Genomic DNA, 14,459 nt, shown 5'->3' on the forward strand with positions numbered 1-14,459 from the left:
TTTTCTGATCCATACACCCATTACCAATCCAGATTTCAAGGTAGAATATCGTCTTTAACATTAACAAGTTGTGTAAATCTTCACACGTTTACAAACAATAGGTAGCCAGATAAATAGGCAACTAAATTGGTGACAACATTATAACAGACATGTTACGTGTGCCCATTACTCGGGGTCAAACGCGGCCGACATCGGTCCAACTATACAATAAATAAAACAATTTATTAATCATTACAGACAAGCTAATTAAAAATACTGGGTGATATGTGATATTTCTGAAATGAGCCACTGATAGCTCAATGTATCCGCATCTTATTAACCTCTTTTAGTTTTGACCTGAAACTGAATAGGGTATTTCGTCGGTGCGAATAAAAAGATCGCCATGTATTTTTAAGCTACTTTTCAGGAGACCAAAAAAACTGTTTATATTCCTGTTTGTAATATATTTGTTGCACCTGTATTTTTTTTCTAATAGATCAATGTTTTTTACATGATACCTACTCGTTACTACTACTTTTTTTCGTAATTTTTTACAATATTATTATTTTAACCAAAATATTGCTACATAGCGACTTAAATTTGGTTCACTTAAAATCGTCATGTGTGAAGTTTGTACACATAGCGATTTGTTGCCAAAGTAACATAGTACGAGAGATGATACATAGCGATTTTAGGGTCTATGTCGGGTAATCCATTCTACAATAAATCGCCATGTGCAGCATTATCACCATCACCCTCGACCACAGAACACCGCCTCTAGAAACCTAATATTGGCCATTTTGTTCCCGACGCAAATCACCAAACTGTGAGGTGCGGGAGGGGTGCTCACGGCGTTGCGATTGGTCGTTCCAAACACGGCGAGCTGACACGTGTAAGCGTAGGGATGGGACATGTTCATTACAGGTAGTGGGTACTACTACCAGTGGTACCGAAATTTATTGTAGTAAAATTGTTACCAATTTAGTATATTTAGAGTAAACTTACTTAATAATTATATTGATTAATTTAATATTTCATTAAGTAATTTAACAATGTACCTGAAATGTTTACTTAACATATTAGGGCATTTCTGTTTAAAGTTTAGAATTTTTATATTATTTCCACTCAGAATCGCAATCTGTTTCGATACGAGAAAAAAGTGTTTATTAAGGTCATAGAAGGTTGTATTGAAAACATATTCAAATGGACCAATAACATATGCCTATTACAAATCAACTCCGAGTTCTCTCGCACTTCTTTGAAGTTCATCATCAGGTCCATCTCGTGACATGAGACCTAACTGCTCACCTAGAGGATTCTAAAAAACCCATACAACATATGTCTATTACATACCAACACCGAGTTCCCTCGCACTTCTTTGAAGTTCATCATCAGGTCCATCTCGTGACATGAGACCTAACTGCTCACCTAGAGGATTCTAAAAAACCCATACAACAATGTCTATCACAAACCAACACCGAGATCCCTCGCACTTATTTGGAGTTCATCATCAGGTCCATCTCGTGACATGAGACCTAACTGCTCACCTAGAGGATTCTAAAAAACCCATACAACATATGTCTATCACAAACCAACACCGAGTTCCCTCGCACTTCTTTGAAGTTCATCATCAGGTCCATCTCGTGACATGCGGCCTAACTGCTCCGCTGGCCTAGAGGATTCTAAAAAACTTACACAACATATTACCTATATATATTATGTCTAAAATGGTACAATACGGTATGACGAAGCACGAAGTTTCCGCAACTGAAAAACCATCATCGTCACATCACTAGTCGAAAGGGAAAGGGATAGCGCATTGCATTTTCAAGTTGACCAGTATAAAATGAACCCCGCGGACAAGAAACATTATTCAATGAAATAATGAATTTGACTTTCCTGTGGGATGTTATTCCATCTGTTTCGTAAGTAGATGTCTTAGATGACTTGCCACACCATTTTACGCTGCAATATCCCATGATTTCCCAATAAATTCAATACTTTACGATTTATTTTCTTAGACTCGTGCACACTGCTAACAGGTCGTAACCTTGGGCGCAACTGATCGGAGCGGCGCGCGAACAATCTTATATTTGACCTATACACCATACGGGCGGTGACCGCGAGTCGTCCTATAAGCTCGGTCTATAGGGGTTGGTCTGTGCCCTCGACGGAAAACAAGGCATTTCATTTCGTTATGTGCTAAAAAATCACATAGCTATTTTTTTTGTTTCTATTCTATTTTTTTTGTTCAAATGTTGTTCTGTGTTCACATAGCGGAATTGTTATTTTCATAACTAATAAAGATATAACATAAATATTTATGTGGGTCGACGGGAAATTGAAATAGGAATTCAAATATGCCAAAATCAAAAAATCGTAAAAAAAACACATAGCGGTTTTTTTATTCGCACCGACGATTTGACTGTATTTAAAGTAAATTATTTTTCACCTCAGCAGCTCGAACAAGGGTACTTTGCTTCTTAAAAATAGTGAGCAAAATGCGATTTTGCTCACTGAGTGAGACAAAATAACTTTCAAGTGACCTTTATAGTCAAATGTCAATTCAACATGCGGGGTCTAATACAAGTTCGAAATACTTGGGTTCTATTATCTCTGTCCCTTTCACACTGTTAGCAAAAAGAAACAGACGAAAAAAGTTCAAACGACATTCAACGGTATATTGACTGTTTATAATAATAGACCCCCGACAAACTTCAGAACGCATCGTTCCAAACCACGTACGAGCTCCGTACGAGTATGAATTCTTAATAATTATTTAAATAAAAATAAGTTTAAGATTTGATATAAATATTATATTTTAGGTATTTTATTGTACAATTAAAATAATGAACTCAAAAAATACACAGCTTATCACGCAAAATTAATTATTTTACTTTTAAGAATTTCTACTATAGTTGACAAATAGTACGTATCCGCAATTCGGACCGTATCTTAAAAAGTTTTGTTTTTTACAACAAAGAAGTTGTCGGTTGATCAGTTCGTTATTTGCATATTATTTTACTGAAATTTATTATTACGTTTTGTTTTTGTGTTCGATTGCGGTAATTAAACTTAATTGTTTGTATATCTTAAGAAAACATCAGTGCATAGGTATTAAGTGACGAAGAAGGATTACATTTTTCAAGTTGTCTAATAGGTATGTTCTCACTGCTAAGGTGTGAAAAATTTTGTGTACTACACGAGATCAAAGTTATTTACATCTCGTGCGCTTTTGAGTCCCTTACTACGCTCAAGATTCTAAATTAGATTCACTCGCTACGCTCGTGAATCTATTATAGAATCTTTCGCTTGCACGGGACTCAAAATAAGCACTCGAAGAAATATCAAACTTTGATCTCTTGTTGTACAAATAACTATTACACAATGCTTGAAATAAAGAACCAGAAGATATAGAGAAACGTAGACAGGAGTTATTTTTAGACACTATTTCTATTTTAAAACTCGTATAATACTATAAAGAGTAGTTAGTTTGATTGTGACGTCACATGCTAGTGTTTCATATAAATTCCATAGTAGCAAAATAGTTTTGACAGTTCTAAAAAAGAAACTGATTTGACTAGTAGTCAAATACCCTATTATGAATGTCTTGGTTTACAGTAGGTTTCTATACAATTAGACCTTTCTAAAATCTTTTGAAATCTTTATCTTAGAGACATCACACCGATCATTTTCAAGGAGTCAACATGGTTTATGGGTATTTGCACTGTGTACCATTAACGCCGGTTAGCAATCGTCACAAAACTGACGGTCAATGGCAAACCCCGTACATTTTATCAGGATAGTGACACCTGTCACGTTTAAGTCACGTCTCTATTACCTAGACGTGACTTAAACATAACATAATCTCTTGTCTATGCTGTGTATGATAAGGATTCTGACCGAATATTTAGTCATAATTTTTTTCGGCTGCTATTTAACTGATCACCAGATTTAGTAAAATTTAATACCAAAAAAATCTATTTTACCACCCTAAAATCATGAATGATCACCAAAATTATAACACCATTTTAATGTGAAATGATTACCAATTTTATTACATTTTACTATCCTTTTAAAGGAAATGACACCAAACTAATCATTATTAACCCAAAAATAAGCAATGATTACCAAATCTCAAACCCCATTTTAATGTGAAACGATAACCAAATGTTTACATCTTGCTATCCTATTAAGGAAAATGACACCAAAATAATCATTGTAAACCCAAAAATAGTAAATGACCACCAAAATTAGAACTCCATTTTAATGTAAAATGATAACCAAATTTTTAATTCTTGCTATCCTATTAAAGCAAATGGCTCCAAAATAATTATTGTAAACGCAAAAACAGTAAATGATCACAAAAATTGTAACCACATTTTAATTAAAAATGTGCAAACATTTAATATATCGTTATCCTATTAAATTAATTAATCCACTTCGTCACCTTTTTCTAGTAGCATTTTATTTCTGTAACAGTCGCAGTTCTAACCTAACCTAACCCACTTTTCTAGTAGCATTTTGTTTCTGTAAGGGTCGCAGTTCAAACCTAACCTAACCCACTTTTCTAGTAGCATTTCTTTTCTGCAAGGGTCGCAGTTCAAACCTAACCTAACCCACTTTTCTAATAGCATTTCGTTTCTGTATGGGTCGCAGTTCAAACCTAACCTAACCCACTTTTCTAGTAGCATTTCTTTTCTGTAAGGGTCGCAGTTCAAGCCTAACCTAACTCACTTTTCTAGTAGCGTTTCGTATCTGTATGGGTAGCAGTTGAAACTTAACCTAACCTACTTTTCTAGTACCATTTCGTTTCTGTAAGGGTCGCAGTGCTAACCTAACCTAACCCACGTAACTGATAGCAGTTTAACTTACTTTTCTAGTAGCATAACGAAATGCTACTAGAAAAGTAGATTAGGTTAGGTAGGTATGCGGTGCGGGCTACGGGGGGTTGAGCGGGAGGGGCTAGTAATTTTGGCATCAGTTTACTTTATTTGGTAATATGTATACATTTTTTGGTAATCATAGTGGTTTATTTAGGTGAAAATATCGCATTAATTTGGTCTTCAAGATTTGGTGATCATTAATGATTTTTGGTGATCATTCAATATATTTGGTATTTGAATACAATTTGAAGTGCAGTCGTAATTAAAGTGGTGGTACTTTTGTATTTTTAGGCCTTATTTTTTTGGTGTTCAGTAATTTTTTTTGGTAAGCATGATTTTTTTATTTAGGGTACCAAAGTATTTTTTGGTGGTCATTATATTTGTAGCCATTTTTTTCTACTCTATAGCACAACCGAGTAAACCCACGATTTTTGACCACCACACACATACGAGGGGCAAACTGAAAGTGTTTAGAATAGAAAAAGCTGAAGTAATTAGGACGTTACTCTTTATTTTAATGCGTGCTTTATCTCTTTCTGACCACGCGTACAAATTTTCATTAGGATAGGATTACCCTGAAGCGCACACAGCTCATTCTTCCAATGCCTTTTTTGTATGGCGATTTTAGGTCCTCGGAGGTTTTGTATGAAATTCATGAGGTACCCATCGGGATTCAAGCTTTTTTGACACAAAATAATTTAAGTAAGATTTTTTTAACAGTGTCATATGAATACTGAGGGATATCAAAAACTACTGATATACAATTTTTTGCCAGTATTTTTTATTAACCGCACAACTGTGCGATGTAAACTTTTGACGTCACTCTTGAATGACATGCTTCTCTATGATCATTCGTTGAATAACTACAAAAGCGATTAAATGTGTAATTTAAAATATAAACAGACGTACAAGAACTAGGCTTCATTATGAAATTATAACTGAAGCCTACTGTAACTCTGTTGTTGGCTGAGCCCACAATGAAAATCGTTATAAATAGTAATACGAAAAAATTCTTAGGTCGAAATTGGAATAACGCTCGACGTACCTACAATTTCCAAATTGCCATCAATCCTGAAACTTAGATAACGACCAAAATATGCAATTTGGTCGTTATCTAAGTTCGTCCTCAAAAAGTTATATTTTCATAAATAATATGTCTCTTTTTGTTATATGATCTCTAAGTAGCCTTTTCTAAGAACTTTCAGAGTTGCCTACGTATCTACATGGAAGGTACCCGAAGGTACAAGTTAAAATGAAAATGCTCTTATGCGAAAGTAGGCTAAACAAGACATATTGGTGATTTTGTATTTTGGCCGGCAATATATCAAGTACAGAAAAGGCAAATTTAAATAGTTCATTACCCGAGTAAGTATTACCATATGCCCCTCCCACAAGTTTAATGACTCCTGGCTTTTTGGCCAAATGTGTCGACGTTACAAACTTTACCCTGTTTGAGGAAGATCGATTAAAATATTTTAGGAAAATGCCTTGGCTGAACGCAGTATACGTCGATATACATATTTTTTATACCGGCCACTTGCACCATACCACTAACCCGGGGTTAAGCGGTTAAATCGTTAACCCAGTGTTATATTGTACTGGATACCATGGTAACTCCAGGTTCAACCGGTTAACCCCAGGTTATTGGAATGGTGCAAGTGGCGCTTAGTAACTGCAACATATTCCTTTGTAGTCAGGAGAATATATATTATGTACATACAGTAGGAACAGCTATTTCTGTTACAAGCAATCATACCTATACATTTGTTTTGGTATCGCTCGCCCAAATAGCACTGATTAAATCAATTTGACCTTATTGAGGTTAAACATTCGATTTACTCTGCTATTTTAAAAACATGGCAAGAAACGAGATTCTTGTAAGTGATTTTAACGAACATGTTTTGGAAGTATTGCTAAATTCGGAGAATGACTGGATAATTCTGAATGAAACCTCAAAAAAACTTGAAACTAGGTAGGTCGGTGAATGAATATATATATATATATACATATAATGTTAACAACGATCCACGGCCAGACACAGCATGAGTCAGAGGTCCAAAATTTCAAGAAACACGTCGTTGCTATACCGTTTTTATACCTCAGACGTGACGTAAAATCGTGACCAATATTGATACCTACGGGTTAATTTTAATTTGTTAACGTAACCAAAATACCTGCACAGTCACGTCACGTCTCATCATCATCATCATAGGCCTTTTCGTTTATTGCAGACGATTTATGATGTAACTTCGGAGAAACACCTTTTTTGGTGGCTGAATAGACCGATGCGAGACCGACATGGTCTACCACAGGTCTGACAAGAGAAGTTTGCGAAAACCGGTACTGAGACCCTTGTCGTCGTCACAGTCACATCTACGTCAATAATATCTGCACATTTTTTCCCTTATTGGGATGGAATAGGGCCCAAAAATGTTTATATTTAAATTTTACTTAAACACTACGTAAAGCGGTTGAGCAATATAAAAAATTCAAGTGGTTTACTAGCCAACATTTTAATAGGAGCAGTCGGCCAATTCATATTTACTAAACCTATAGATAACCTAATATAACATCATTATAATAGCTATTAATAACAACTAGGTTCTTAAGACTCTTTAGTTTAGACTTTAGAGTATCCTGTTTTCTATACCTGCCAACTTAGAGGATATAACCAACGGAGACGCCATGTCTAAAATTTTCGGTACAAAATAGTTGCCGTTTTTTGCGGGGGAGGGGCACATCAAATGTATAGGTACGTCATGTCAGATAAACGTCAGTCCATACATATGGTTGACATGTGGTTGACCATTGGCCGCCTATTTTCGACAGAGGGGAACGCCTGTTAATGGCGGCTCCATTGTTAATTACTCCGAGCCTGCCAACGATTTACGACAGCTAACTAATAAGGTCTTTATAGGTACATTTATGGTTTCGTGTAGTACCTACCTACCTCAATAGATACGTTTGTAGGTACCTAGGTCCTTTTGGGGGCGTTTTTTATTATTTATTTTAGAGTGATTTAGAACATATTTCATGTTCATTTTCAATGTTTAAACAGCTATAGAGTAGGTATTTATGTATGTATAGTTTTTTAATGGTTAAGAATTGTACATAATATATGTCTAAACATATGAATAAGATAACAAACAACTCACACTATCGTATGATAACAGTGATGACTTACCTTCATATATGGACCTATCATAAAGAAAAATTATCGAACGCTTCGCGAAATTTGATTTCACGAAACTGGAATACAACCGAACGGTTAAAGTTATGCACTGGGTACAAAGTTTCACAGCAATGTACTATCACAGATTTTTACACGCGAATACGCCACTTAAACAAATGTCATTAACACGAATTCACAATAATTTAGCACATGTTTTGAAATAATTTATAAAATAACTAAAAACGCGACTTAATTTCAACTATTTTATTTCTTTTTAGGCATGTTGTGTACCGCGGAACGATCGAAAGGAACTTGCAATTTGAATTTGGAACACGCGCTTTTTAAATTCGCGCGGGAAAACTGGCTTGCGCGCGACGCGAATCGTGTGTCGGCTGAGCGGCAACTGGCTGTAGGCCGCGATCTCCACCGCTTGTATATTCGCAGCCGTTAAAAAATAAACTACGAGAGGTGATGATCGAAGGCCTGTTCAGAGGAACTGTTATCTAACGTGCGTTTCCAATGCGCCGCCGGCGACCGCGTTGCGAATCGCTTCCTTTCACGACTCTGGAAAACAGATGACATATGACATGTAGGTTATGGGAATTTCTGAGTATTCGGGTGAGGTGCTTATCGTAAATTAATGCTCATGAGTGAATCTGTCACTCAGAAAGCCAATCACGCGTAGTATTGACGCGAATGATATGCGGATGTTGGCTCTACTATTACCTACTCTATACTGCTTAACAGTCAAGACGTCCATAGAAATTTTACTCACTTGACTGTTCTGAGTATTTTAGCTGATGATGATTTTATCTGAGCAGCTTAATACTTACTTACTCCGTTGGCTAAGCGACCCAAACAAAATGAGACCGGCCTCCGACACAAGACAGCGCCCTTCCTCGATCCTGTGCGCTGTCTCGCCAATTGTAGCTTATAATTAAACGACTTAAACGTACTTATTTCTAAACTTTAATATGATCAAGTCACCTAGCTACTGAGCTAAAACCGCTAAATTACCTACATAAAAAAACAGCCAAGATAATGTCGGGCCATGCTCCGTTCCGTAGTAACCCTGCCATCACAATAGGCTGTCTTGAACGGGGGCTATAAGTATCATAATTATCATAAAGCAGGCAGCAAAACTATTAGCTGAGCACTCTTACTACAAATACGTATGCAGGGGTGTTTTTGCAATAACTATATCGGGCGCTACTGATCACAATCTCTATACTTTTCATTAAATGTCTTTATTATGCTCTCTTTTCACGACGTTTCTTTTTTAAAATTTTTGGACATATGGTTCAAAAGTAAAAGGGAAGCGATTATGTACGAAAATGTTCACTTTATCAAATAATGGTTTTTGAAGACATCACACCACAAGATTAAATCATGATCGGTTTAACCTTTCAGTGCATAATTATAGGTATTATGTGCAAGATGTGGAAAGTTTGCAAAAAATTGGAAGAGTCCTCGGAAATTTCGGGAAAAATTCACAACAAACAAAGAATACTTTCGTTTTAGAAATGGGAAATTCCGATTATTACATAAAAATATGAACATTTTCCGAAATTTTCCAAGTAAAAATTTTGCAATTTTGGAAACTTTTGGACCGCACATCAGTAGTTGCAAAACAATTTGATTGGTACTAGATACATAAATTGATAATATAATGTGATGTATAGGTAACCTAACGGAATTTTACAAATGCAAGTGATGTAAGTACACAAGATAATTACGCACACTAATTATAAACAAGTCATATTTTATCTGTGTACTTATAAATAGGTTGTGTACTTACAACAACCCCTGCTAATCACTAACCGAACACTCACCTAATGAACCACTGTAAGTACTGATATGCCGTTAGAAAGTTTCCATAAATGCGTAATTTACGCATAGGAAAATTTCGGGAAATTCTCATATTTTTGCACGGGGATCGAAAATTTCCGTTTCCAAAATGAAAATTTCCTCAAGTTCCTATGAAATTTTCCTGAATTATCCTAGAACTTTTCCAACTTTTCTGAAACTTTCCCATCAACATGCGGTTAAGATCGGGACCCTATTACTAAGACTCCGCTGTCCGTCCGTCTGTCACCAGGCTGTATCTCGTGATCTGTGATAGCTAGACAGCTGAAATTTGCAGATGATGTATTTCTGTTGCCGCTATAACAACAAATACTAAAAACAGAATAAAATTAAGATTTAAGTGGGGCTCCGATACAACAAACATAATTTTTGACCGAAGTTAAGCAACGTCGGGCGGGGTCAGTACTTGTATGGGTGACCGTTTTTATAGATAATGGTACGGAACCCTTCGTGTGCCAGTCCGACTCGCCCTTGGCCGGTCTTTTTATACCACGTCGGTGGCAAACATGATGGAAGGAAAGACGGTCTACACGCTATTCACTCTGTGTTTGTACCATAGAGTAATATAAGTAAAGAAAGAGTGGTAACTCCGTACATCAGTTTTCTTATCAAAACGGTCGTTATTTCGTAGTCGACATCTAGCGTCAAGTAGTGGACTTTATCAGTACTGCTAGTTGACATTAGATGTCGCGGCAAACAAAAACTCTAATGTCCAACAATTTTCAGCTATTATAACCGAATTAACTGGAAGTCTATTTTCAACTCCTTCTGCTTAAAATATTAGTTGTAAATTGTTTTAGTAGTACATTTTTCGTCAGTAGCGACACTTCTGACATCTGGTGTCAAGTAAGTTCCACTACTTGACGTTAGATGTCGACTACGAAATAACGCGCGTTTTGGTAAGAAAACTGATGTACGGAGTTACCACTCTTTCTTTTCTATGGTTTGTACATAGTCAACACTGTATACCACTCGGTAAAAGAACTGGTTGATAAAAACTTATACTTACATAAATATTATACTGCTTAACAAACTGTGTCCAAAAAGATATCATCAAAATAACTAATAAACACTCAAATTCTGCTCCATGCTGTTGGTCAGGTGGTGTGCGAAAACTCATCGGCGAGTAAAATACTCTGCAGGTACAACAATTACATATTATAAATAACTTACGAAACCAAAATGACTTTAAATCAGTATTGCGACCTCACCTATCTGGGGTCAGTTTAACTGGTTCCCGTTAGTTGATAATTCGCCTGTGCACCCAACGATGAGAATACATAACCCCGAGCATTGACGTAGACATCTAAGGACTTGCCTTACGGGCAATAAGAATGAGGCATGAATGGGGCCAGTACAGCGGTGTGACACCGCTACAACGCGATTGGTTGATAAGTTCGCATCACACTCGCGGTTGGTCGCAACTAGTTGCGTTAGACTGCACGATTGGCTCAAATTCGTGAGTGACACCGCTGAACTAGTGCCATTTTTAGGGTCTCCCCAGATATATCGACGCGCATTCGGCAAAAGCCGATAGGAAAAAGCTTTATGTCCGCGCAATAAAAGCGAAGAAGTCGTCGTTTTGCTCGGCTCGCATCGGCCGGCGCCTGCCGATGCGCCGACGGCTTTTTCGCTCTTATTGCGCGGACATAAAGCTTTTTCCTATCGGCTTTTGCCGAATGCGCGTCGATATATCTGGGGAGACCCTTAGTGCCCGTACGGCCAGTCCTTAGATATATGTCAATAACCTCGAGAGATAGATCCTGCAGCGGACGATAACCTACAACTGCTGTGATTTTACCAGACACTTTATCAAAATAAACATGAAGTAGCTAGGTAGGTACCGTATAACAACCCAACTTTAACTTAAACCAGTGCTACCACTATGATCCGCAACTTCAATAGTACATTGTGCAACATGGGGCGTAAGTTAAATATTGCAAACGGGAGTAAGTTAAGTCGCGACGGCTTGGCGGAGCGATTTATAGACTCGAGATTGCAATATTATTACGCCCCGAGTTACACACAATGTTTTTCATCACACTTGCGATACAAAAATTAAGTATAAGGACAAAAAACTGTTAATTATGGCACTAGAAACTTCATAACTCCCTAGGGAAAACGCTTTTTCTATAACTCCCGCTAAACCTGCGTGCAATTCCACATTTACTGAGGGAGTGTGATGAAAAAAGTAATTAAGTACCGTAAAATCAGGTAACTATATATAGTTCTATAATATAACTATGGTCTAGTTTTTAAAGTTGATTATCAACTAGCCTTTTTAGGCGTGGTCTGCACATATAAATTTATGATTAAGTAATTTTGGTAACCCAATGAAATCAATTAATATTTGGTACCTACGTAATTTAGGTTCTTAACTAAGTCTACTTATATACATTTTTTTACAATCATTCATGTATCATTTAAATGCTAAAAAGTCACCTAACGAAGTGTTGAATCCTACAAATGACGGTGATGTGTGATATTGACACAGGTTGGGGGTTGGGGGCCATGCGCAGCTGACGCATCGCAAAGTCCTCACATTCAAATACATTTACCGACATTGGCTAAGGTTATAGGTAGAGCAGGTATTAAGGTGCATAGGGGTATTTGGGGTAAGTTCGAAAGCGGGGTAATTTTGAAAATTGTTAGGGCGAGCGAAGCGAGCCCTATCACTATTCGACGAACTATGCATTCTTGTGGTACACTTTACGGAAAAACTACTGCACTGTTAGGTTTGAAATTTAACATAGTAATTTAAATTCATGTCTAGATGTGTTATCAAACATAAAAATATCATTTTATAAACCTAAAAAAATAAAATAAAGTAATAATACTTTGTACTACTACTAGCGCCATCTGTTGGCAAACTGATGAATTAACATTCGTGCTAATGTTAATTATTTCTTTCTCTAACAGATGGCGTTAGTAATAAATAAATAAATAAATATTGGAGATTCTTATACAAATTGACTAAGCGCCACAGTAAGCTCAAGAAGGCTTGTGTTGTGGGTATTCAGACAATACGATACCTATGTGGTGTTTTCAAGTTCAATAATGTCGATGGCGCTTACGCCATTAACAACGATGAATACCAAAGTGGGTACAATTTTGGATTCAACCCACCTCGCTTCACTTGGTTTGATTCCCATTTTAGCCATTAAGTTTTTATGAACACCTACTAGAACAATCAATCTTGCTATTCTTGCTGTATATTTACTGCGGAGGTCAATTTACTCGTATGTTTTGTGACGCTGATGATGTGATGATCAGTCATGTTGTGTTAGCAAACTTAAATCGGGTATTTTCAGTTCGAGGTACAGTTTTCGCGCCATTAATTTATTACGTAAGACGATTTTGGGGTGGAGGGGGGTCGAACATATCTTATTTTTTCTTATTTACAAGGGGGTGGGAGGGGGTTTTCACAGTTCTTACGTACGTTAGTTAGTAGTAAGATCACAAAGATGCGATATTTTTTTAAATTCCTATGAAATTATGACGTTTAAAATAATACTTCCACACTCTATGCTATCAAACACGGTGCAGAGTTAGCTTAAACGAGCTCAAGTACCTTTGTACAGGTACAAATAAACATTCATAAAAATATTTTTTTGAAAATAAATTATATTGGTGGGAGAGGGACGGGGCAGCCTATTCTTATTATTTCTTACATAGGGGAGGGAGGGGGTCAAAAGCTGGCAAAAATTGTCTTACGTAATAAATGAATGGCGCCTTTAGTGTTACTATTGCTTGGAACTACTAAAATTATAAATAAAGATAAGCATAATTAATGCAAACTTCAGTGACTTAGGGCCGATACAGACGGACTACAACCCGACTGCAACTTGTATGGGAACTGCACGCCAATCGAAACGTCGGCGTGCAGTTCAGCAAACTGACCCAGAACCCTGGCAGTACCTAGTGGAACTCAGGTTTGGTGCAACAAAGGCACATTATGGTTTGGTCATCCGACTCATCTTGATGAGCACTTAGGAGAGGAGTACCCAAGATAGAGCCGATGCCGAACCCTGGCAGTACCTAGTGGAGCTCGGGTTTGATGCAACATACATAGACACACGCTGTTTTGGATATCCGACTCATCATGATGATCACTGGGTAGATCAGTACCCAAGACAGCTGATGCTGAACCCTGACAGTGCCTAATGGAGCTCGGGTTTTATACAACATAGGCACACGCTGTTTTGGTCATGCAACTCGTCTTGATGAGAACTTAGGCTGAGCTGATGCTGAACCCTGGCTGTACCTAGTGGAACTCGATCAGGTTTGATGCAACATAGACACACGCTATTTTGGACATCCGACTCGTCATGATGAGCACTTGGGAGAACAGTACCCAAGATAGAGCTGATGCTGAACCCTGGCAGTACCTAGTGGAACTCAGGTTTGTTGCAACATAGGCACACGCTATTTTGGTCATCCGACTCGTCTTGATGAACACTTAGGAGATTATTACCCAAGATAGAGCTGATGCTAAACCCTGGCTGTACCTAGTGGAACTCAGGTTTGGTGCAACATAGGCACAAGCTGTTTTGGTC

The 14,459-nt window shown here is 37.2% G+C and overlaps 1 protein-coding gene across 4 annotated transcripts in view; it reads right to left on the bottom strand.

Moving 5' to 3' along the window:
• The window catches only part of LOC134791288 (G protein-activated inward rectifier potassium channel 3-like), a 70,362-nt gene extending 61,933 nt beyond the window's left edge, over nucleotides 1-8,429 (bottom strand). Inside the window, exon 1 of one of the 4 annotated variants that reach the window (XM_063762287.1) lies at nucleotides 8,050-8,429. The gene's annotated coding sequence lies outside the window, so the exon portion shown is untranslated. The remainder of the gene's footprint in view (nucleotides 1-8,049) is intronic. The other 3 variants (XM_063762289.1, XM_063762286.1, XM_063762288.1) reach the window with 3 other exon arrangements.
• Nucleotides 8,430-14,459: the final 6,030 nt, after the last annotated feature.

Source organism: Cydia splendana, chromosome 6 (assembly GCF_910591565.1).
Source record: "Cydia splendana chromosome 6, ilCydSple1.2, whole genome shotgun sequence".
Taxonomy (NCBI): Eukaryota; Metazoa; Arthropoda; class Insecta; order Lepidoptera; family Tortricidae; genus Cydia; species Cydia splendana.